Source organism: Mauremys reevesii, linkage group 12, assembly GCF_016161935.1.
Source record: "Mauremys reevesii isolate NIE-2019 linkage group 12, ASM1616193v1, whole genome shotgun sequence".
Classification (NCBI taxonomy): Eukaryota; Metazoa; Chordata; order Testudines; family Geoemydidae; genus Mauremys; species Mauremys reevesii.
Genome location: NC_052634.1, coordinates 51,878,585 through 51,901,313, shown reverse-complemented (window position 1 = coordinate 51,901,313; position 22,729 = coordinate 51,878,585). Strand labels below are relative to the sequence as shown.

General features: G+C 56.9%; 8 non-coding genes across 8 annotated transcripts; 2 read left to right on the top strand and 6 right to left on the bottom strand.

Annotated features, from left to right (window-relative positions):
• Positions 1 to 3,727: 3,727 nt before the first annotated feature.
• TRNAK-CUU lies at positions 3,728 to 3,800 on the bottom strand. Its single transcript has one exon. It is a non-coding gene; the product is annotated as a tRNA-Lys (tRNA).
• A 1,157-nt stretch (positions 3,801 to 4,957) lies between these two features.
• TRNAQ-CUG lies at positions 4,958 to 5,029 on the bottom strand. The gene has a single exon. It is a non-coding gene; the product is annotated as a tRNA-Gln (tRNA).
• A 1,703-nt stretch (positions 5,030 to 6,732) lies between these two features.
• Positions 6,733 to 6,814, bottom strand: TRNAP-CGG. The gene has a single exon. It is a non-coding gene; the product is annotated as a tRNA-Pro (tRNA).
• Positions 6,815 to 8,133: 1,319 nt separating this feature from the next.
• TRNAQ-CUG lies at positions 8,134 to 8,205 on the bottom strand. Its single transcript has one exon. It is a non-coding gene; the product is annotated as a tRNA-Gln (tRNA).
• Positions 8,206 to 9,691: 1,486 nt separating this feature from the next.
• Positions 9,692 to 9,764, bottom strand: TRNAK-CUU. The gene has a single exon. It is a non-coding gene; the product is annotated as a tRNA-Lys (tRNA).
• Positions 9,765 to 11,168: 1,404 nt separating this feature from the next.
• TRNAF-GAA lies at positions 11,169 to 11,241 on the bottom strand. Its single transcript has one exon. It is a non-coding gene; the product is annotated as a tRNA-Phe (tRNA).
• A 2,199-nt stretch (positions 11,242 to 13,440) lies between these two features.
• On the top strand, positions 13,441 to 13,512 carry TRNAQ-CUG. Its single transcript has one exon. It is a non-coding gene; the product is annotated as a tRNA-Gln (tRNA).
• Positions 13,513 to 14,612: 1,100 nt separating this feature from the next.
• TRNAK-CUU lies at positions 14,613 to 14,685 on the top strand. Its single transcript has one exon. It is a non-coding gene; the product is annotated as a tRNA-Lys (tRNA).
• The last annotated feature ends 8,044 nt before the right edge of the window (positions 14,686 to 22,729 follow it).

The following is a 22,729-nucleotide window of genomic DNA, read 5'->3' as shown; positions in this document are numbered from 1 at the left end:
ATCTGGAAAAAGGGGCAAACAGCGAGGTGGCAAAATTTGCAGATGATCCAAAACTACTCAGGAAAGTTAAGTCCAAAGCAGCCTGCGAAGAGTTACAAAAAGAGCTCACAAAACTGGGTGAAAGGGCAACAAAATGGCAGATTTGTTGATAAATGCAAAGTGATGCACATTGGAAAACATAATCCCAACTATACATATAAAACGATGAGGCCAAAAATAGTTGTTGCCACTCAAGTGAGGGATTTTGGAGTCACTGCGGATAGTTCTATGAAAACATCCACTCAATGTGCAATGACGGTCAAAAAAGCAAAGAGAATCTTGAGAATCATTAAGAAAGGGATAGAGAATAAGACAGAAAATATCATATTGCTTATGGCCGACCACATGCATTGGCCTCCCCTCAGGCAGGGGACTTATAGGCCCTTCTGCCAGTTGGTGTTGGCAGCAGCAAGGGCTGGGTTCAATGTCTAGGGGAGGAGAGCAGCAGAGAGGGAGGAGGAGAGAGAGTCCCAAGAGCAGAGTGCAAACTGACCAGCTGAGGGTCTCATAGGAGTCCTGCAATGACAGTAGCTCCAGGTCCCATCAGGGCTGCCCAAATGGGGGAGTAAGTGGAGCACTTGCCTGCTGCAGGGGCCCCCACAAGAGTTTTTGGGGGCTCCTGGAGCGGGGTCCTTTACTAACTCCGGGAGCTCTGGAAAACTCTCGTGGGGTCCGGGCCTCCGGAGATTCTTCCACTCTGGATCTTAGGCGGCAATTCGGCGGCGGGGGGTCCTTCATGAATGATAAGTGACTTCATTAAAGTGTTGAAGTGCCTTAATGGAGAGAAAAGATCGGGTATGAAAGGGCTCTTTAATCTCGCAGAGAAAGGCATAACAAGATCCAATGGCTGGAAGGTGAAAAGAGACAAATTCATATTACAAATAAGGCACAAATATTCAACAGCAAGGATGATTCACCACAGAAACAAGCTACCAAGGAAAGTGGTGGATTCACCATCTCCTGATGTCATTTCATGAAGACTAGATGCCTTTCTGGAATGTGTTGGCCTCAAAAGTAGCTCTTGTGTCATACAGGAGGCGTGTGATATGCAGGGGGTCAGATTAGATGCTCTAATGGTCTCTTCTGGCCATAAAGTCGACTAATTTCTGAAAAACTGAGTGTAGCATTGGGAGCAGCGTCTGATGTTTTCCTGTCTAGCCGGCTTGCTTCCTAGAACGAACGCTCCTTGAGTGGGGTGACCACAGGGAGTAGCTCAAACCTCCAAAGTGCCTGGCCAGGGGCAGGACATTAGCACAGCAAGGGAGGGGTGTGGCAGTGACATCACAAAGGACTTTTGCAGGACCTCAGACTATTGGTCAAAGGTGGTGGGGAGGTGGTGACCTCACAGAGAGATGCTGACATCAGCCAGGCAGGAGGGGGGCGAGGGGCCAGGGAAACCTCAGAGACCCCTGTGGCTTTGCTTCAGCAAGTCTCCTTCTCCAGGTCTCTCTTTGAGGACTGAGAGAGTATTCGGGTTCACGTACGTCAGCGCCAGGAGGAACCTCTTTCGAGTTTTCTCCTTCCCTTTTAGTGATTTTACAAGAAAACAGCCGTCCCTGTTTAGAAGGTAAGAGCCTCCTCGAGGGAAGGGGTGTCATGGTGGTGTCACAGTTCGGATGCCGGTGCCCCCCCTACAATGTATGGAAGCTCCCGCCACCCTGCTCTGTGTTCACAGAGCGGGAGAGAGCAGCATCCATGGCAGTGATTTGCTCCTGGCTGCCGGAGCAGAGCAGCAGGCTCAGCTGTCAGAACTTCCCAGAGCGATGAAAGGGGAGGGGCCCATGGCTCTGTAGCAGGAATGCAGGGCAGGCGAGTTCACGGCGGGCATTGTGGGATACTGGAGGAGGCCAGTTATGGTGATATAATGAACAGCAGCATCTACTCTGTCACTTTAAGTTTGCTGCAAAAAGCTCTAGACCTCTCATCGAAGTCGTTTTATTTTGTCACCAAAACAGGGCAGTTTTGTCACCAGACGTGGCATTGCAGTGTGTGCACCCGCCACAAGCTGCCGACCGAGGGAGTGTTGTGTGTTTTTCACACACCTGAGCAATATAATTCTGCTGAAACAACTTTGTAGTGCAGACCTGCCCAAAGATTGACTCACACACAACTTGGAAGGAAAACGTCACCTGCTCCTCTGCTTTGCAGAATCCAAACACAAGCAAAGCTTGTCAGGCCCCTGTAAAGATGGCAGGGAGTCAGGTGTGGGCAGGGCCGGCTCTGGCTTTTTTGCCACCCCAAGCAAAAAAAAATGGGGTGGGGCCACCGGAGCAACAAAACAGGGGAAAACGGCACGGGTGGAGCAGCAAAGCGGGGGTGGGGGGATACGGCGCGGCTGAAGCAGCAAAGCGGGGGACCCGACGGGGCTGGAATGGCAAAGTGGCGGGGGACAACACAAAAACGGTGGGGCTGGAGCAGCAAAGCTGGGGGGGAGGGACACGGCACAGCTGGAGCAGCAAAGTGGGGGGCGGGGGACAACACAAAAAAAGGTGGGGCTGGAGCAGCAAAGCAGGGGGATGGGGGGAAGAACAACGGCGCGGCCGGCAAAGCAGGGGAAAAACAAAACAAAAAACCCTACAGGGCGGCCGGAGCCAGGGGACTCCCTGTGCTGCAGAGTGCGCGCCCGGTCTAGTGGGGGGGAAGGGGAGGGAGCAGGGGGAGAGGGAAGGGGGGCGGCCAGCACGTCAGCGGGACACTCACCACGCGGCCCCGACCGCTGCGCCGCCTGGTACCCTCACTCCTTCTCTAGACTAACCAGTCCTAATATACTGTAACATGGTTATATTCCACCTCCTTCACTGGTTACACCCAACAAAATTAATTATACAGCAGACAGAAACAATCACAGAACCAGACAGAGACCATGCAAATAAACATACAAAACAATACAGAAGGGAGGATTTCACAACTACATCTATACAGACATAAGGGTTTTCCAGCTGTGTCTATTGATAAGTGAGTTCTTGCCAGACAGGATGCTACCAAACTAAGTTTCCCTTTCTCTGGAGGTGATGGAATATCAGGACAGGATTGTATTCCTCACAGCCCAATCGCACCTTATTTCAATGTGACTAGTTGGGAATGTGTGAATGTGACCAGACACTTCCCACCTTCTGGCTGCATTTTCTGCTTAGCCGAAGAACCAGGCCTCAGACTGTCACAGTAAGAGAAGGCCATTACACAGACAGACAGTGATTTTTTATTCTTTCTTTTATATCTTTATAACTAGCTAAGTGAAAAAAATACACCTAAATTCTTAAAGTACAGGCCTTTGCAGACAGGCCTGAATCTCTGTATCCTAACAGTCCTTGAGGTCAGGCAGCCTCTGGGTAAGGGGGTGGGGACTGAGATCCTTCCCATGGCCAATTCCACCAGGGTCATGTATAAACCAGGGAAGTTCCCCACAATAGCCAGACCTGAACCCCCTGTACACTTGTGCTCTGTCCTCATTGCTTCTCTGTCTCTCTTCCCCTCATCTCTGCTGCTCCCCCTCTGGGCTTTCTCAGCACCTGGCCCCACAGCCCTTCCTGGCAGCCAGAGACTGCACTCTCTGCACGTGCAGATGTGGCCTCTCTCCTGATTGCTAAGGAAAGGAACCTTTCCAGGAAATGGCCACAGCTTCTGGGAATCCCTGTGTGGCTGTGAACAGAGTTTGGCTCCTGGCACACAAGGCAACTTAAAAGCTAAGCACCCAGACAGGGGCTTGAACCCTGGGCCTTCAGATTAAGAGCCTGATGCTCTACCAACTGAGCTGCCTGGGCTTGTTAGGAAACACCTTCACCATTCACCACAAGAGTGATTATCCCAGTGTGCAGGCAAGAGTGAGCAGGCAGGCAAAAGAGAGGCAAAAAAAGTCCCAGGAACCCCTCCTCTTTTTCTGCACAGCCACTGCCTGTCAGCAGGATTCCTCCTCCTCCTCAGGGAGACTAAATCTCTGTGCCTAGACAGCCGGTCCATCCGCTGCACCTCAATCCCCCATGCCCGAGCCTCCCTGCCAAAGCCCTGCACCTGGCCCCATACAGTTAAGTCTCACGTGTCGCTGGGAACTTAACTTCTTGTGCCCAGAGCGTCTCGGCCCCCACAGCAGATGACCTGAGAAACACAGTGTCCGGCTTTTCCAAAGAAGTGTTTAGATTCCCCTCGTCATGTGGCCTAAAGGATAAGGCATCTCCCTGTGGATCGGATGATTCAGGATTTGAGTCCCCTCGTGGTTGTGCTCACTTTGTGCTGAAAGTCTTGCTTTCTTCACAGCTGGAACCTCTTCTTGGCTGCTCCGGCCAATGCTCTGGCTTCAGCTAGAGCCCCAGGAAGGAGTTGGGGGTTGGGTGTCACAAAGGCTGGGGCATGAGCCCCAGGTGCTTCCAGTCTCGCCTTTGCCCTTCCTGACTTGCCAAAGAAAATGGGCGGCTCCACTGCCAAAGTCAGCACCATGAGTGGGAATGGTAAGAGGCCCCACCAGGGGGGCTGGCCCTGCTTTCCTACCCTCTTCTGATGTTGGCCACAGAGCATCAGCAGCCACCCTGCATGCTGGCCTGTGGGTGGCCTTCAGTGGGGGTTCAGCACAGCAGGGAGCAGGCTGGCCCTGTGGCTGTCTGCTTGCCACACATAGGCATGGTCCTCTCCTCCTCTTGCCCTGGCGTCCGCTGCTTTCAAGCTTCCCTTGGAGCTGTCAGCACCAGCCGCCTCTGCTCTAGGTGCCCAGAGGAGGAGAGGTGCTGGGCTCCCACCTGCCCAGCCCTGCTTCCTTCAAGCACAGTGGCAAGTGCCAGACTTGTGGGCACCAGGTGAAGCCGTGAGAATCCCAACCCTCAGGTGTCAGTTCTAGAGCCCTGACCCATCCAGCAGGAGGGGAAAATATTGCTCTTGCAGAGCTGGAGACAGGGAAGTGGAGCAGTGTGAGCTCGAGGGCTTTACCACAAGGTCCCACTGAGATTTGAACTCAGATTGCAGGATTCAGAGTCCTGAGTGCTGCCCATTACACCATGGGACCAGCTCATGCTGCCTTCTTTGGCCATCAGTGACCCTTATGGGGCCTGCTCAAGTAAGGGACTGTTGGCCCCTTATTAAAGCTTAGTGGAGGTTTTGGTTGGCTAGTTCCCAGTCCCAGTAGAAGGGGGAAGGGCCAATGGGAAATCAGGACCCTGAGACTGACAGTCCTCTGGGCAAGGGGGAGAGGCCAAAGCTCCAAGTTAGCCGCACTGACAGGCCAGGCAGTGTAATGAGGGAGTCACCAGGCCAGGGGGTCCCATCCTCCGTGGGAGCTGGAACTGCCTGGGCCAGAGTGGGGCAGAGCTAAGGAGAGAGCAGGAGCCCGAGAAGAGCCGGGGAGCAGAGCTGGGCAGGTGTAGTGCCAGAAACTGCTCCCTGTAGGACTTTGCTACCTGCAGCAGTTACTGAGACCTGAGGTTGTTCTTATTTGCTGACTTGTCCAAATTGGCTAAAACTTGACAGTGGTGGGGGATGGAAGCATAAAGGCTTCATCCTCCAAACGACCCTGCCTGGTGTCCATCTGTATCTATTACCTCTTAACACAGGATTGTAAAAAATAGAGTGAGGTCATTTAAACATCATTTATTTTGCAGCTTCATTTACTGTGCTAACAATGTAGCATCCTGACACCGATACTTCTGCCCATGTGCCCTGTGGGTTGGATTCATTTTAGTGGGATGTGGGACATGTGCAGGATAATTTAAACTCTTAATTTCCTTATGGTTTCCCTGCAATATACTTCTCTGCTGGTGCGATTTCTGACCATTGCACGTCTATTGTATTTATTACAATAGCACAAGTAAGTCACACAGGTGACATAGTCTAGGGGCTTGGCTACACTTGCAAGTTAGAGCGCATTAAAGCAGCCCCGGGTGCCCTAACGCCTGAGGTGTCCACACTCGCAAGGCACATGGAGCACCTGGGCTGTGCAGCTGGAGCGCTCCTGGTAATCCACCTCCATGAGAAGCATAAAGCTCACTGAGCCCTGCTGAAACGACCTGGCATCACTGTGAGTGCGGATCTCCCTCAGCCTCCCCCGCAATGCTGGTCAGTTGTATTGTCACTGTGATAGTCAGTGCTTCCCTTCAGGGCCGGCCCTAGAGGGGTGCAGGGCCCAGGACAAATCCTCCCTTTTCTGCCCTGTCCCCACTCCACCCCTTCCCCCAAGCTCCCACCCCTGTCCCCTCTATTCCCATCCTGCACCTTCCTGCCCCATTCCTCTCCCTCCCCCACCTCTTCCCATCCCTGCTCCTCCCCCTCCCCGCCCAGTGCCTCCTGCACCCCACTGAACAGCTGATCACTGGCAGGTGGGAGGCGCTGAAGGAGAAGAGGAGGAGCTTGTCGGCAAGGCCTGTAGTGGGGGGGGGGAGCTGGCTGCCAGTGGGCGCTGAGCACCTATTTTTCCTCTGTTGGTTCTGCAGCCCCGTAGCTCCCATGGAGTCGCTGACTTGGCTCCTTTCACACTCTAGAGAGAGGAGCAGAACCAGGGCTCTGGCTGATCTATGGGGCACCAGGTGAGTGGCAGAGGCTTTAGGTGCTGAGAGTTTGCCTGACCCCTCAGGGACACAGTGTGAGGGGGTGTCCCAGGGATCTCGATGAAAGGAGCAGAACAGGATTTACTTGGGGTGGGGAGAGAATTGAGAGTGGCTCAGGGGGTTGTACAGAGGTATTGCCCAGGTGAGAGACTGGCTAAAACACAGGCCTCGCTATGAGCAGGATTTGAACCTGCGCAGGGGAACCCTATTAGATTCCGACTCCAACACCTTAACCACTCGGCCATCACAGCTGTAAGCACAAAACTGCCCCAATGCCAGAGAAACTGGTAAAGAATCACAATGCCCAGGTGTGAAGTCATCTGAACTACAGAATTCCCACCACAAACCTGGCTCCCAAAGCACAGGGGGGATTGGGGGTTTGTTCTCTTTGCTTAGCCATGTGCAGTTGCACAGAGAGCGCGTTTAAAAGTCTCCCGTCCCACAGAGCAGGAATGGGAAATGATTCTCAACTTGAAGCCTGACGTAGGGTGACCAGACGTCTTGATTTTATCGGGACTGTCCCAATATTTGCTCTCCCCCCGACACACATTCTAACCACTGGCCCCCACACCCCTCCCAGGGCTGGAGATAGAACCCAGGAATTCTGACCACCAACCCCCCTCCCCTGCTCTGACCACCAGACCCCACACTCCCCTTTTAGATTTTAGGCTCACTGCCTCTTCTATCCATGCACCCCACCTGTCCATCCCTTTGCTGCAGCTTTTTAGGGTGTCACCCTTGCTCTGCACTCCCCCAGTGCAGCCCAAGGCTTTTCCTCCTTCCAACCACACATCCTCTCCCCACACAGAGTGGATTAAGCACATCTTCAGTGGGGGTTTGGCAAGGCAGGGACAGGGGCGGCTCTAGGCATTTTACTGCCCCAAGCACAGCAGGCAGGCTGCCTTCGGCAGCTTGCCAAGTCGCAGGACCAGCGGACCCTCTGCAGGCAAGCCGCAGAAGGCAACGCTGCCTGTGGCCCTTGCAGCGACCAGCAGAGTGCCCGCAGTGGCTTTCCGCCCCAAGCACGCGCTTGGCGTGCTGGGGCCTGGAGCCACCCCTGGGCAGGGAGCAGGCTGGCTGGGTGTCTTTGTGGCTGTCTGCTGGCCACACATAGGCATAGTTCTCCCCTCCTCTGGCCCTGCCCTTGGTTGCTCTGTGGCTTTTAAGCCTTCCCTTGGAGCTGTCAGCACCAGCCACCTCTGCTCCAGGTGCCCAGAGGAGGAGAGGTGCTGGGCTCCCGCCTGGGACTCTGCCTCCCTCCTGCCTAGCCCTGACTATGAAGCCTGGCCCTGGCCCTCCTTCCTTTAAATGCCATGTGGACAAGAGGTAACGTGTCGCTGCAAGTGAAATGGCCAAACTTGTGGGCCTCATGTGAAGCAGCAAGAATCCCAACCACCTGGTCAAACCACAGGCAACAGGGTAACACATTCTAGAGCCCCAACCCATTGTGGCCATCACAACCCAAGACCTGGCTCCAGTGGGTGAGTCACCCAGCTGGAGGGGGGAGAGTGGCTCTTGCACAGCTGGAGACAGGAAAGTTGAGCACTGGGAGCTCCAGGGCTTCACCACAAGGTCCCACTGAGATTTGAACTCAGATTGCAGGATTCAGAGTCCTGAGTGCTGCCCCTTACACCATGGGACCAGCTCATGTTGCCTTCTCTGCACATCAGTGACCCTCACGGAGCTGGCTTGTGTAAGGGACTGTTGGCCCCTTACTAAAACTTAGTGTGTGTGTGTGGGGGGGGGTTGGTTGGCTAGTTCCCAGCACCAATAGAAGGGGGAAGGGCCAATGGGAAATCAGGACCCTGAGACTGACAGTCCCCAGGGGCAATGGGGAGAGGCCAAAGCTCCATGTTAGCCGGACTGACAGGCCAGGCAGTGTAATGAGGGAGTCACCAGGCCAGGGGGTCCCATCCTCCGTGGGAGCTGGAACTGCCTGGGCCAGAGTGGGGCGGAGCTAAGGAGAGAGCAGGAGCCCGAGAAGAGCCGGGGAGCAGAGCTGCACCAGCCAGGGAGAACCAGAGCAGATCTGTGCTGTGAGCTGAGCCACAGCAGCACGAGCCGTAGAAGCTGCCCAGGGCGCAGATCTGTGCTGGGAGCAGATCTGCAGCAAGCGGAGCCAGAGGAGCAGCCCAGGGAGCTGGAGGCAGAGCCGCAGCAGCACTGGGGCTGGAGGTGGGTGCAGTGAGCAGCGTGGGAGAGCGAGGGGGACCCTGGGCAGAAGGCCCAGTGCAAGGAGATGCCACCCGTCAAGAGATCTTGCAGGCCAGACTTTTGGGGGTGGGGGGATCATATCCCCTACATGGGGGCTGACACTGGGAACAAGGGGCCTGTCACCTAGAGCATGTGGCCACTGCCAGAGCAAGTGTCCAGCCCGTGGTGTCCCTGCAGCACAGCCAGGGCCTGGGGAGGAGGCCTGGGACATGTGAGGGAGAGACTGTGACCTGCCCTGACCCTCCAGAGACGCTGGTTGTGATCTCCCTGCACCACAGAACAGGGTGACGTGTTTTCCTTTCCCATCTTTCCTTATGTTTTACATCGATTGCTGGGTAATAAATGGTGTTTGCTTGAAGCACATGCAATGAGGAGTGGGTCAGGGAAGTGCCCAGAGTGGGGACACCGTAGCCCCTGTTCAAGTGATCATGACAAGATTGGGGGTCATCAAACCCCCCAGGATTCCTGGGCCCAGCTTGTTGGGGTTACGAGGTCTCTGCCACACAGGAGAGTAGAAAGAGCGTCCTTGGGGTCAGGCAGCCTCTGGGTAAGGGGGTGGGGACTCAGATCCTTTCTCTGGCCAATTGCACCAGGGTCATTTAGAAACCAGGGAAGTTCCCCACAATAGCCAGACCTGAACCCCCTGTACACTTGTGCTCTGTCCTCATTGCTTCTCTGTCTCTCTTCCCCCCATCTCTGCTGCTCCCCCTCTGGGCTTTCTCAGCACCTGGCCCCACAGCGCTTCCTGCCAGTCAGAGACTGTGTTCTAGGCCTGCTCCTGTGGACGTGGCCTCGCTCCTGAGGAAAGGAACTTTTCCAGGAAATGGCCACGGCTTCTGGGAATCCGCATGTGGCTGGTGGACAGCACCAGGAATCATTTGGCTCCTGGCTCACAAGGCAACTTAAAAGCTGAGCACCCAGACAGGGGCTTGAACCCTGGACCCTCAGATTAAGAGCCTGATGCTCTATCAACTGAGCTACCTGGGCTTGGTGAGACCATCTTCACCGTTCACCACAAGAGTGAGCAGGCAGGCAAAAGGGAGGCAAAAAAAAAGTCCCAGTAACCCCTCCTCTTTTTCTGCACAACCACTGCCTGTCAGCAGGATTCCTCCTCCTCCTCCCTCCTGTGCCTCTGCGACTAAATCTCCACACCTAGACAGCCGGTCCGTCCGCTGCACCCCAATCCCCCATGCCTGAGCCTCCCTGCCAAAACCCTGCACCTGGCCCCATAGAATTAAGTTTCATGTGTCGCTGGGAATTCGACTTCTTGTGCCCAGGGAGTCTCGGCCCCCCTCAACAGATGACCTGAGAAACACAATGTCCCCCTTTTCCAAAGAAGAGCTTAGACCCCCTCATCATGTGGCCTAAAGGATAAGGCATCTCCCTGTGGATCGGATGATTCAGGATTTGAGTCCCCTCGTGGTTGTGCTCACTTTGTGCTGCAAGTCCTGCTCCCTTCAGGGCTGGAACCTCTTCTTGGCCGCTCCGGCCAATGCTCTGGCTTCAGCTAGAGCCCCGGGAAGGAGTTGGGGGGTGGGTGTCACAAAGGCTGGGACATGAGCCCCAGGTGCTTCCAGTCTCGCCTTTGCCCTTCCTGACTTGCCAAAGAAAATGGGCAGCTGCCCGGGCTAGCATGTGCGCCTGTCCCTGTGCTGGAGGGTACTTGCTACATAGCGTCTTCGGAGCCTGGGTGTTTCTCTGCTTCTCGCCAGCTGGGGAAAAGCCTCCTGGGGTAAAATCTCCTGCCCCACTGCCAAAGTGAGCACCGTGAATGGGAACGGTAAGAGGCCCCACCATGGGGGCTGGCCCTGCTTTCCTACCATCTTGTGATGTTGGCCACAGAGCATTAGCAGCCGCCCCGCATGCTGGTGACCTTCAGTGGGTGTTTGGCATGGCAGGGAGCAGCCTGGCTGGGTATTTTTGTGCCTGTCTGAAAACCACACCTAGGCATGGTCCTGCCCTCCTCTAGCCCTGACCTCAGTTGCTCTGTGGCTTTTAAGCCTTCCCTTGGAGCCGTCAGCACCAGCTGCCTCTGCTCTAGGTGCCCAGAGGAGGAGAGGTGTTGCTGGGTCACTTTTACAGATGCCCCTTCCCTGGCACTGCCCTTGCTCAGCTGCACAAAGGAGCTTCCATCCCCAATCCCTGCCTGTCGCTGCCCAGCAGCTCTCTGGCACCATTCCTGAGGGCCACCCTGCCTTGCTCTCTCCCTGCCACGTTGGGAAAGACAGCTCCCATCTCTCCTTGGTAAAGGTCAAGTGGGCCAACTAGGGGCAGAAGCCCATTCTATGTTTTCCTACTGCAGAGCCCAAGCTCAGGGACTCACCTTGGGTGCAGGCACTGCTGTGCTCCCAGAAAACAAGCCACCCCTGCACAAAGGCAGATGACAGAGCCTGCCAAAGCCCGGGATTGAACCAGGGACCTTTAGATCTTCAGTCTAACGCTCTCCCAACTGAGCTACTTTGGCAGCTGCATGGTAGTACTTTGGCCTCTTGCTTCTCTGTCCGGGATGTTTTTGTCGGCAGTTGCACACCAAAAGGACAGGAAAACGAACGGCTGCTCCACACCCCCACCGGAGGAACCCGGCGCCCGTAGCTGTGGGGAGTAAGAAGTGGCTGTTGGCTGACAGGGCCTGTCCCCGAGGAGCTGGAACAGCAGCTGCCGCCTCCCCCTGGGCTCCAGGCTGTGGGAAATGCTCATTGCCTGGCTGCATGGGCGGCTGCTGCTCCGTGCTCTGGAGAGTGTCTGTATTGCTCTGTCAACCCCCCGTCTTCACTGAGCCAGTCTGGTAAGGTCCCAAGTGCCCCCTCCAGCCTGGCAGCTGAGAGTCTGTGCAGACATCAGCCCCCCTGCCAGCCCCACAGGCAGCAGCAACGCCAGCCCCCCAGCACCACAGGGGCACTCAATGCACTTCCTGTGGGGAAATGGCTCCTTGGCATCCAGCTGCTAGAGTGAGAGCCAGGGGAGAGCAGTGTCTGGCTCACCGTGGGGGAGAGAAGAGACCTGGTGAGTGCGGATCTCCCTCAGCCTCCCCCGCAATGCTGGTCAGTTGTATTGTCACTGTGATAGTCAGTGCTTCCCTTCAGCTCTTTCAACTCCAACGCCTTAACCACTCGGCCATCACAGCTGTGAGCACAAAACTGCCCCAATGCCAGAGAAACTGGTAAAGAATCCCAATGCCCAGGCGTGAAGTCATCTGAACTACAGAATTCCCACCGCAAACCTGGCTCCCAAAGCACAGGGGGGATTGGGGGTTTGTTCTCTTTGCTTAGCCATGTGCAGTCGCACAGAGAGCGCGTTTAACAGTCTCCCCTCCCACAGAGCGGGAAGGGGAAATCATTCTCAACTTGAAGCCTGATGTAGGGTGACCAGACGTCCCGATTTTATCGGGACTGTCCCGATATTTGCTTGTTTGTCCCACATCCCGACCGATGTTTGGTCAGGACACTGGACAAACAAACAATTTTGCCCTCTGCTCCGGCACACAGGCAGATCCTGGAGGGACACTCGCCCCCGCCCCGCCCCTCCTTCCACCATTGGATCCCTCCCCATCCCCACCCCCTCACTGCCCCATTCGAGCCCTCCCCAAATCCCCGCCCTGGCCCTGCCCCCAGCCCCACCCCCACACTGCCCCATTGGATCCCTCCCCAAATCCTCGCCCTGGCCCTGCCTCTTCCCCAAGCACGCGGCATCCTCCTCCCTCCCAGGTTTGCACACGGGCCATGGCCATGGCCGGGAGCGCAGCACGGAGGCTGCTCCAGCCCTGGAGCCTGCGGGGCAGCGCAGTGGGGCTGGGGGCAGTGTGGAGCGGGCAGGGCCCAGGTGGGCGGGGGGCGGAGACACATGTGGGGCAGACACGCTCCTGCCAGGAGGGCCCGGGCCCGGCTGCCTGGTTCGCCCCTTGCCCGGGAGCTGCAGGAGGGACCTGGAGCGCGGCTCGGCTGCAGAGCTCGGAGCCCAGGCTGGGCCCAGGAGCGAGGGGATGGGGGAGCTGGGGGTGTATCGGGGGTCTGAGCCGAGAGTTGGGTGGAGATGGGGCTGTGCCACTGCCACCTGGCGGTGTGGGGGGAGCCTCTGGCTTTTTTGTTTTTTGCTCTGCCGTCCACGTCCCAATATTTCATCTTTGACATCTGGTCACCCCAGCCTGGTGTGAATGAGGATGTCTGGACCAAGAGGCCAGGGACTGGCCTTTGCTAGAGAAACCACTGTCAAGTGTTAGCCAATTAGGACAAGTCAGCAAATAAGAACAACCTCAGGTAACAGTAACTGCTAGAGGTAGCAAAGTCCTACAGGGAGCAGTTTCCGGCACTACACCTGCGCAGCTCTGCTCCCTGGCTCTTCTCGGGCTCCTGCTCTCTCCTTAGCTCTGCCCCACTCTGACCCAGGCAGTTCCAGCTCCCACGGAGGATGGGTCCCCCTGGCCTGGTGACTCCCTCATTACACTGCCTGGCCTGTCAGTGCGGCTAACTTGGAGCTTTGGCCTCTCCCGATTGCCCAGGGGACTGTCAGTCTCAGGGTCCTGATTTCCCATTGGCCCTTCCCCCTTCTATTGGGACTGGGAACTAGCCAACCAAAAACCCCACTAAGTTTTAGTAAGGGGCCAACAGTCCCTTACATGAGCCAGCCCTGTGAGGGTCACCAATGTGCAGAAAAAGCAGCAGGAGCTGGTCCCATGGTGTAACGGGCAGCACTCAGGACTCTGAATCCTGCAATCTGAGTTCAAATCTCAGTGGGACCTTGTGTTGGGTTGTGGTGAAGCCCTGGAGCTTGCAGTGCTCAACTTCCCTGTCTCCAGTTGTAGGAGAACAAGTCTTTCCCTTCTGGCTGTGGTGGGTCAGGGCTCTAGAGCTGGGTACTGGTGTCTTAGGGTTGGGATTCTCATGGCTTTACCTGGTGCCCATAAGTCTGGTACTTGCCACTGTGCTTGAAGGAAGCAGGGCTGGGCTGGGCAGGGCAGGTGGGAGCCCAGCACCTCTCCTCCTCTGGGCACCTTGAGCAGGGGCAGCTGGTGCTGACAGCTCCAAGGGAAGGCTTAAAAGCAACTGAGGGCAGGGCAAGAGGAGGGGAGGACCATGCCTATGTGTGGCCAGCAGACAGCCACAGAGACTCCCTACCATGCCAAACCCCTGCAGGGCAGCTGCTGATGCTCTGTGGCCAACATCAGAAGAAGGTAGGAAAGCAGGGCTGGGCCCCTGAGGGTGCTCACTTTGGAAGTGGAGCCGCCCATTTTCTTTGGCAAGTCAGGAAGGACAAAGGCGAGACTGGAAGCCCCTGGGGCTCATGCCCCAGCCTTTGTGACACCCAACCCCCAACTCCTTCCTGGGGCTCTAGCTGAAGCCAGAGCACTGGCCTGAGTGACCAAGAAGAGGTTCCAGCTGTGAAGAAAGCAGGACTTGCAGCACAAAGTGATCACAACCACGAGGGGACTCAAATCCTGAATCATCTGATCCACAGGGAGATGCCTTATACTTTAGGCCACATGATGAAGGGGTCTAAGCTCTTCTTTGGAAAAGCCGGACACTGTGTTTCTCAGGTCATCTGCTGAGGGGGCCGAGACACTCTGGGCACAAGAAGTCGAGTTCTCAGCGAGACATGAGACTTAATTGTATGGGGCCAGGTGCAGGGCTTTGGCAGGGAGGCTCAGGCATGGGGGATTGATGTGCAGCGGATGGACCGGCTGTCTAGGTTGGGAGATTTAGTCTCCCTGAGGAGGAGGAGGAATCCTGCTGACAGGCAGTGGCTGTGCATAAAAAGAGGAGGGGTTCCTGGGACTTTTTTTGCCCCCACTTTGCCTGCCCGCTCACTCTTGTGGTGAATGGTGAAGATGCTTCCTAACAAGCCCAGGTAGCTCAGTTGGTAGAGCATCAGGTTCTTAATCTGAGGGTCCAGGGTTCAAGCCCCTGTCTGGGTGCTCAGCTTTTATGTTGCCTTGTGTGCCAGGACCCAAATTCTGTTGACAGCCACACAGGGATTCCCAGAAGCTGTGGCCATTTCCTGGAAAGTTTCCTTTCCTTAGCAAGCAGGAGAGAGGCCACAGCTGCAGGTGCAGATAGCGCAGTCTCTGGCTGGCAGGAAGCGCTGTGGGGCCAGGTGCTGAGAAAGCCCAGAGGGGGAGCAGCAGAGATGGGGGGAAGGGAGACAGAGAAGCAATGAGGACAGAGCATAAGTGTAAAGGGGGCATCTGGTCTGGCTATTGTGGGGAACTTGCCTGGTTTATACACGACCCTGGTGCAATTGGCTGTAGAAAGGATCTGAGTCCCCACCCCCTTACCCAGAGGCTGCCTGACCTCGAGGACTGTTAGGATACAGATATTCAGGCCAGTCTGCAAAGGCCTGTACTTTAAGAATTTAGGTGTATTTTTATCACTTAGCTAGTTATAAAGGTATAAAAGAAAGAATAAAAAATCACTGTCTGTCTGTGTAATGGCCTTCTCTTACTGTGACAGTCTGAGGCCTGGTTCTTCGGCTAAGCAGCAAAGGCAGCCATAAGGTGGGAAGTGTGTGGTCACATTCACACATTCCCAACTAGTCACATTGAAATAAGGTGCTATTGGGCTGTGAGGAATACAATCCTGTCCTGATATTCCATCACCTCCAGAGAAAGGGAAACTTAGTTTGGTAGCATCCTGTCTGGCAAGAACTCACTTATCAATAGACACAGCTGGAAAACCCTTATGTCTGTATAGATGTAGTTGTGAAATCCTCCCTTCTGTATTGTTTTGTATGTTTATTTGCATGGTCTCTGTCTGGTTCTGTGATTGTTTCTGCCTGCTGTATCATTAATTTTGTTGGGTATAAACCAATGAAGGTGGTGGAATATAATTGGTTAGATAATCATGTTACAGTATATTAGGATTGGTTAGTTAAATTTCAGTAAAATGATTGGTTAAGGAATAGCGAAGCAAAACTCAGGTTTTACTATATAGTCTGCAGTCAATCAGGAAGGTGGGGGTGGGGAATGGGACCAGGGACTGGGGATGGGGGAATTGGGATCATGTTTTGCTACAGGGGGAAATGGGAACTGGGATGGGAACAGAAACAGGGACACAGACAAAGCTCTTTGGTGTCAGAGCTGAGAAGGGAACACTAAGGAAGGAAACTGGAATCATGCTTGCTGGACGTTCACCCCAATAAACATCGAATTGTTTGCGCCTTTGGACTTCAGGTATTGTTGCTCTCTGTTCATGCGAGAAGGACCAGGGAAGTGAGAGGGTGAAGGAATAAGCCCTCTAAGACTGTCATTTGTTGCTCTAGGCTCCATTCACATCCCACTCCTGACACAATCACTGTCTTCTATCTGACGAAATAGCCTAATTTCAACCTCTCCTGTAACATTACACCACCAACTATTTAGCATTTGTATGAGAGAAGTTGGAGGGAATTCAAACATCTTCAAATGGCAAAACTTTTCCCCCGGCCTGGTCAGTGAATCCTATGGTGAGAAACTTTCTGTGCATTTCAGTTTCTTGTATTGTTGGATGGAGCCTGAGGTGCTGGAAGGGAAATGTCCATGGAAAACCTGGACATCACTGTTGTCCAAAAAAAGGCAGGTGTTGGACACAATCGCTTCTCGTATTCCCGTGGAATCCGAGTCTAGCTGAAGAATTTCTGTCTATCCTAGAGAGAATCATTCCATTGTAAATACAAATGAAATGAGATCTTCAGGTCGAGTCAGCGCCTTTTAAAAATATTTACTGAGAAAAAAGCCATTCTTTGCCTTGTTAATAAGGACAAGAAGCCCTCTTTTCCTTTCCATTTCAAATGCGAAATGAATGGAGATTTTCATTGAAAAACTTCTGGCTTTTAGGGGGAATTGAACCCAGGCCATGGCTGTTAAAACACCAGAACCTACTGCTTAAAGCACCAGGGAGGGCTGTTTTTTTTCTGACAGCCAGTGTTGTTTTTCTCAGCCTCCTACTTCACCAATGTCAGACTCTGAGTGTAGTTAAGGTCTCGAATAGGCTCCCAAAGGCGTCTGTGGTGTCTCTGTCCTCAGAGGTTTTTAAGAACAGGTTGAACAAACCTCTGTCGAGGATACTCTGCATATACTTGGTCCCATAGACAACCTGCTCTGGCTCTATCTGCTACCTTCATCGTGTTTGGATGTAAAGGTGTGAAATGATGGGGAAATTGGCCCCTCTTTCCAGTTTAAATGTTGTAACTTCTACATCTAGACTGGGGTGGCCAACCTGAGCCAACGTAACTGCCAAACGTGCACCTTTGTATGCAACTGCTGAGTCAGTTGTGAACCTTGCTACCATTATCATTATCCCTTTGAATTGATGATGGTGATGGACACTTGGCTGTATATCCCAGAGTGCCCTGGACGTCTACAGGCTGCATTAGCCAATCCAACCATTCGGCACTTGCAGATGGGCACCTCTGTATTGTGCCTGAGTCTTGTACAGCTATGAAAGGATGGTAGATGCCGATATTTTCCCGTCTTTTTAACCAGCACTAATACCCAGCCAAGCCAGGGCTGGGAAGAGAGAGAGAGCAGCAGGTTTCCCCTATTGTGGCCGTCTCGATTTTTCTTGACTAGCTTCACCTGTGCACCAACTTATGCTTTTCCTATGTGAGCCTGGCTAGCTCAGTTGGCAGAGCATCAGACTTTTAATCTGAGGGTCCAGGGTTCAAGTCCCTGGTGAGGTGAAAAACTTCTTACTGCGAGTATAAAAATCTGTCTTTCTGGAGTCTAGTTCAGTGTTACTCTTTCTCTCCAGGATTTTGCCTTTCCTAAGAAGGGCCTTTCTGTGGGGGGCATTGAAGGAGCAACTCCTTGACATCCCCTCTGTCCTTGCAGGCTGGAGGAATAAAGGCCTCTGGGCATATAGCATGTTCCTCCCCTGCAGACACAAACACACAGAATATTCATAAGGAATTAGAATTAGAATCCACCACTTTCCTTGGGAGCTTGTTCCCGTCGTGAATCATCCTCGCTGTTGAATATTTGTGCCTTAGTTGTAATATGAATTTGTCTCTTTTCACCTTCCAGCCATTGGGTCTTGTTATGCCTTTCTCTGCTCGATTAAAGAGCCCTTTCATACCCAATATTTTCTCTCCATTAAGGCCCTTCAACACTTCAGTGAAATCACCTTTCAATCTTCTTTTGATAAGCTAAACAGGTTGAGCTCGTTCAATTGCAAAGAGCCACCAAATGTTCTGAGGGCTGGAGAAAAATATCTTTTAGGGAAAGTGGTGGATTCTCCATCTCCTGATGTCATTTAATGAAGACTAGATGCCTTTCTGGAATGTGTTTGCCCCAAAAGTAGCTCTTGTGTCATACAGGAGGCCTGTGATATGCAGGGGGTCAGATTAGATGCTCTAATGGTCCCTTCTGGCCATAAAGTCGACTAATTTCTGAAAAACTGAGTGTAGCATTGGGAGCAGCGTCTGATGTTTCCTGTCTAGCCGGCTTGCTTCCTAGAACGAACGCTCCTTGAGTGGGGTGATCCACAGGGAGTAGCTCAAACCTCCCAAGTGCCTGGCCAGGGGCAGGACATTAGCCCAGCAAGGGAGGGGTGTGGCAGTGACATCACAAAGGCCTTTTGCAGGACCTCAGACTATTGGTCAAAGGTGGTGGGGAGGTGGTGACCTCACAGAGAGATGCTGACATCAGCCAGGCAGGACAGGGGCGAGGGGCCAGGGAACCCTCAGAGGCCCCTGTGGCTTTGCTTCAGCAAGTCTCCTTCTCCAGGTCTCTCTTTGAGGACTGAGAGAGTATTCGGGTTCACGGACGTGAGCGCCAGGAGGAACCTCTTTCGAGTTTTCTCCTTCCCTTTGCCTGATTTTACTAGAAAACAGCCGTCCCTGTTTAGAAGGTAAGAGCCTCCTTGAGGTATGAAACCTGTTCAGTCTGATCCATCAGGTGACAGTTGAATTCTAGGCATGGAAAACACGAGCTTAAGGAGGCAGAATTTTATTGCGCACCTGGGATTTTGTCCCTTAGAATCACTGGGGACATTAGGGTTTGTCCTTTTTGTTTCACCTTTTCCTCCATCCATCCCTCCCTACTTTCTCTTTGTCTCTTGCTTCTTTTGTCCTTTCTGCTGTTCCCCTCCCAAAACCAGGAGCAGTGTCGGGGTGTGTTTGGGGCGGGGGCAGAAGAGGGGATGGGCCGCATCGGGGAGGGGAGCTCGGGGGTTGGGCACGGTGGCAGAGAGGGGATGGGCGGCACTGGGGATTGGGTTCTCGGGGGTGTTTTGGGGCGAGGGTAGAGAGGGGATGGGCGGCACTGGGGAGGGAGCTCGGGGTGTGTTTGGGGCGGGGTAGAGAGGGGATGGGCGACACTGGGGAGGGAGCTCGGGGGTGTTGGGGCAGGGGCAGAAGAGGGGATGGGCGGCATAGGGGAGCTCGGGGTGTGTTTGGGGCGGGAGCAGAGGGGATGGGCGGCACTGGGGAGGGCCTCGGGGGTGTTTGGGGCTGGGGCAGAAGAGGGGATGGGCGGCACTGGGGAGGGGTCCTCGGGGTGATGATGGGGCGGGGCCAGAAGAGGGGATGGGCGGCACTGGGGAGGGGAGCTGGGGTGTTTGGGGACGGGGGCAGAGAGGGGAAAGGGAGGTCGGGGGTGTTGGGGCGGGGGCAGAGAGGGGATGGGCGGCACTGGGGAGGGGAGCCTGGGGGTATTTGGGGGATGAAGAGGGGATGGGCAGCACTGGGGAGGGGAGCTCAGGGGTGTTTGGGGGTGGGGCAGAAGAGGGGATGGGAGGCACTGGGGAGGGGAGCTCAGGGGTGTTTGGGGTGGGGGCAGAAGAGGGGAGGGGCGGCACTGGGGAGGGGAGCTCGGGGGTGTTGGGGAGGGGCAGAGAGGGAGATGGGCGGCACTGGGGAGGGGAGCTGGGGGTGTTTGGGGTTGGGGCAGAAGAGGGGATGGGCGGCAGTGGGGAGGGAGCTGGGGGTGTTTGGGGCGGGGGCAGAAGAGGGGATGGGTGGCACTGGGGAGGGGAGCTCGGGGGTGTTTGGGGCGGGGGCAGAGAGGGGATGGGCGGCACTGGGGAGGGGAGCTCGGGGGTGTTTGAGTTCGGGAGCAGAAGAGGGGATGGGCGGCATCGAGGAGCTCAGGGGTGTTGGCGGCGTGGGCAGAGAGGGGATGGGCGGCACTGGGGAGGGGAGATCGGGGGTGTTGGGGACGGGGCAGAAGAGGGGAGGCGGCACTGGGGAGGGGAGCTTGGGGGTGTTGGGGACGGGGCAGAAGAGGGGAGGGGCGGCACTGGGAGGGGGAGCTCGGGGGTGGTTGGGGCGGGGGCAGAGAGGGGATGGGCAGCACTGGGAGGGGAGCTCGGGGGTGTTTGAGTGCGGGAGCAGAAGAGGGGATGGGCGGCATCGGGGAGCTTGGGGGTGTTTGGGGGCTGGGGCAGAGAGGGGATGGGCGGCACTGGGGAGGAGCTCGGGGTTGTTTGGGGCGGGGCAAAGAGGAGGATGGGCGGCAGTGGGGAGGGGAGCCTGGGGTTGGGGTGGGGCAGAGAGGGGATGGGCGGCAGTGGGGAGGGGAGCTCTGGGGTTCAGGGGCGGGGCAGAGAGGGGATGGGCGGCACTGAGGAGGGGAGCCTGGGGGTTGGGGCGGGGCAGAGAGGGGATGGGCGGCACTGGGGAGGGGAGCTGGGGGTGTTGGGGGCGGGGCAGAGAGGGGATGGGCGGCAGTGGGGAGGGGAGCTCAGGGGTGTTGGGGCGGGGCAGAGAGGGGAGGGCGGCACTGGGGTGGGGCGCTCGGGGTGTTGGGGCGGGGCAGAGAGGGGAGGGGCGGCACTGGGGAGGGGAGCTCTGGGGTGTTGGGGCGGGGAGGAGGGGATGGGCGGCACTGGGGAGGGGAGCTCAGGGGTTGGGGCGGGGCAGAGAGGGGAGGGGCGGCAGTGGGAGGGAGCTCAGGGGTTGGGGGCGGGGCAGGGAGGGGAGGGGCGGCCCTGGGGAGGGAGCTCAGGTGGGGTTGGGGGCAGGGCAGAGAGGGGAGGGGCGGCCTGGGGAGGGGGAGCTCAGGGGTTGGGGGCGGGGCAGGGAGGGGAGGGCGGCCCTGGGGGAGGGGGAGCTCGGGGGGGTTGGGGGCGGGGCCGGGAGGGGGAGGGGCGGCAGTGGGGAGGGAGAGCTCAGGGGTTGGGGGCGGGGCAGAGAGGGGAGGGGCGGCAGTGGGGAGGGAGCTCAGGGGCGGGTTGGGGCGGGGCAGAGAGGGGAGGGGCGGCAGTGGGGAGGAGCCTGGGGTTGGGGCGGGGCAGAGAGGGGAGGGGCGGCAGTGGGAGGGGAGCTCGGGGTTGGGCTGCTCAGGAGCCGCCTCGCGAACGCTTCAAGGCCACGTGACGCCCTCGCGGAAACTCCGCCTCTCCCGAGATAGCCAATAGGAAGAGGAGGCAGAGCCCTGACCAATGGGAGCGCAAGAAGAAACCTTCCCCCCCCCGCCCAGTTCCAGTGTGAGGTTGGGGCTGCAGTGACCAGAGCCCCAGCAGGGTGCATCGGGGCTGCAGTGACCTGACCCCAGCAGGGTGCAGCGGGGCTGCAGTGACCAGAGCCCCCAGCAGGGTGCATCGGGGCTGCAGTGCCCAGAGCCCCAGCAGGGTGCATCGGGGCTGCAGTGACCAGAGCCCCAGCAGGGTGCAGCGGGGCTGCAGTGACCTGACCCCAGCAGGGTGCAGTGGGGCTGCAGTGACCAGACCCCCAGCAGGGTGCATCGGGGCTGCACTGACCAGACCCCAGCAGGGTGCATCGGGGCTGCACTGACCAGACCCCAGCAGGGTGCAGCGGGGCTGCACTGACCAGACCCCAGCAGGGGGCTGCCGGCCGTGGGGTTCCCTGCAGTCTGGTGCCATTCAGAGGAGACCCGCAATAGCCTGACCCCACCCCTGTCCGAGCTCCCGCCCTGCCCCCAGCCCACTGCCTCTTGAGCAGCCCCCTGCGGTGTCACCACTACCCCCGGCTGTGTCCCCCGCAGCTTCCCAGCCCCCAGCTCCTCCGGTGGCCCCCACACTTCCTCCCTGCAGCCTGCCCCATTCCCCTGAGTCCCAGCTTCACCCCCGACATCTCTCCAACCCACCTCCCCCCCTCGCAGCCTCTGCCCCCAGTGCCCGGCCCTGCTCCCGGGGGCTTGAGAGGCCCCACCCCCGGCCGCGCCACTCCCCCCAATGGGCCGCTGCTGGCGCTGAGGCAGGGGGGTCTGGGCCAGGCCAGGTGCTGGGCCGATCCTGGTGAAAGAGAGACGAGCCGGCAAGGCTGAGAGGCCCTCCTCGTCTGGGGACAGGGGCTCCACAATTTGGCCAGTGTCACCCTCCCCATCCAGAGGAGACGTCCGCTCCCAGCAGGCCGTGCTCCATCTCCACCCCGCAGGGGAGCCCCAGTCCAGCAGTGCCCCCACCCCGCCCCCATCAGCAGCCAAGCCGGGAACCTGCCCCTTCTCCCCTGCGAGGGCTGCAGGACGCCCTGCCCCCGCAGCACCAGCCTCCCCCCATGTCCCCAGGGTGGGGTGGGGGAAGGGGGGATTCCTTCCTCCCATTGCCCAGATCCCACCCCCACCCCGGGCTGCCCAGACGGGATCCAGGGGCTGCAGCAGTTGGCTGCTTCCCCAGGGCTACCAAGGAGCCGCCAGGAGAAGGGACGAGATTCTTCAGGGCTCTGCAGCCGTTCACACTGGGACCCGTCTCACACGGGGGAAACTGAGGCACCAGGGAGGGCGAGATGGGCTGCACCAGCTCAGATTGGGAGTCTGTGGGAGAGCCAGGAATAGAACCCAGGAGTCCTGGCTCCATGGGCAGCTTGGGACTCCTCCACTTGGGAGGCTGGGCGGGCCGGACTGTGGCCCTGCCCCAAGGCCTGCTGCCACTCAGCCTCCTCCTGCCAAAGCCCTGCCCACACGCCCCCTCCACCCCGCCCACACTCCCCCTTCAGCCCCGCCCACACGCCCCCCTCAGGACCCCTTTGTTCCACTCCCCTGACCCCCCCTGCCCACCTCTCACGTCTCTTCCCCCGAGGCCCTG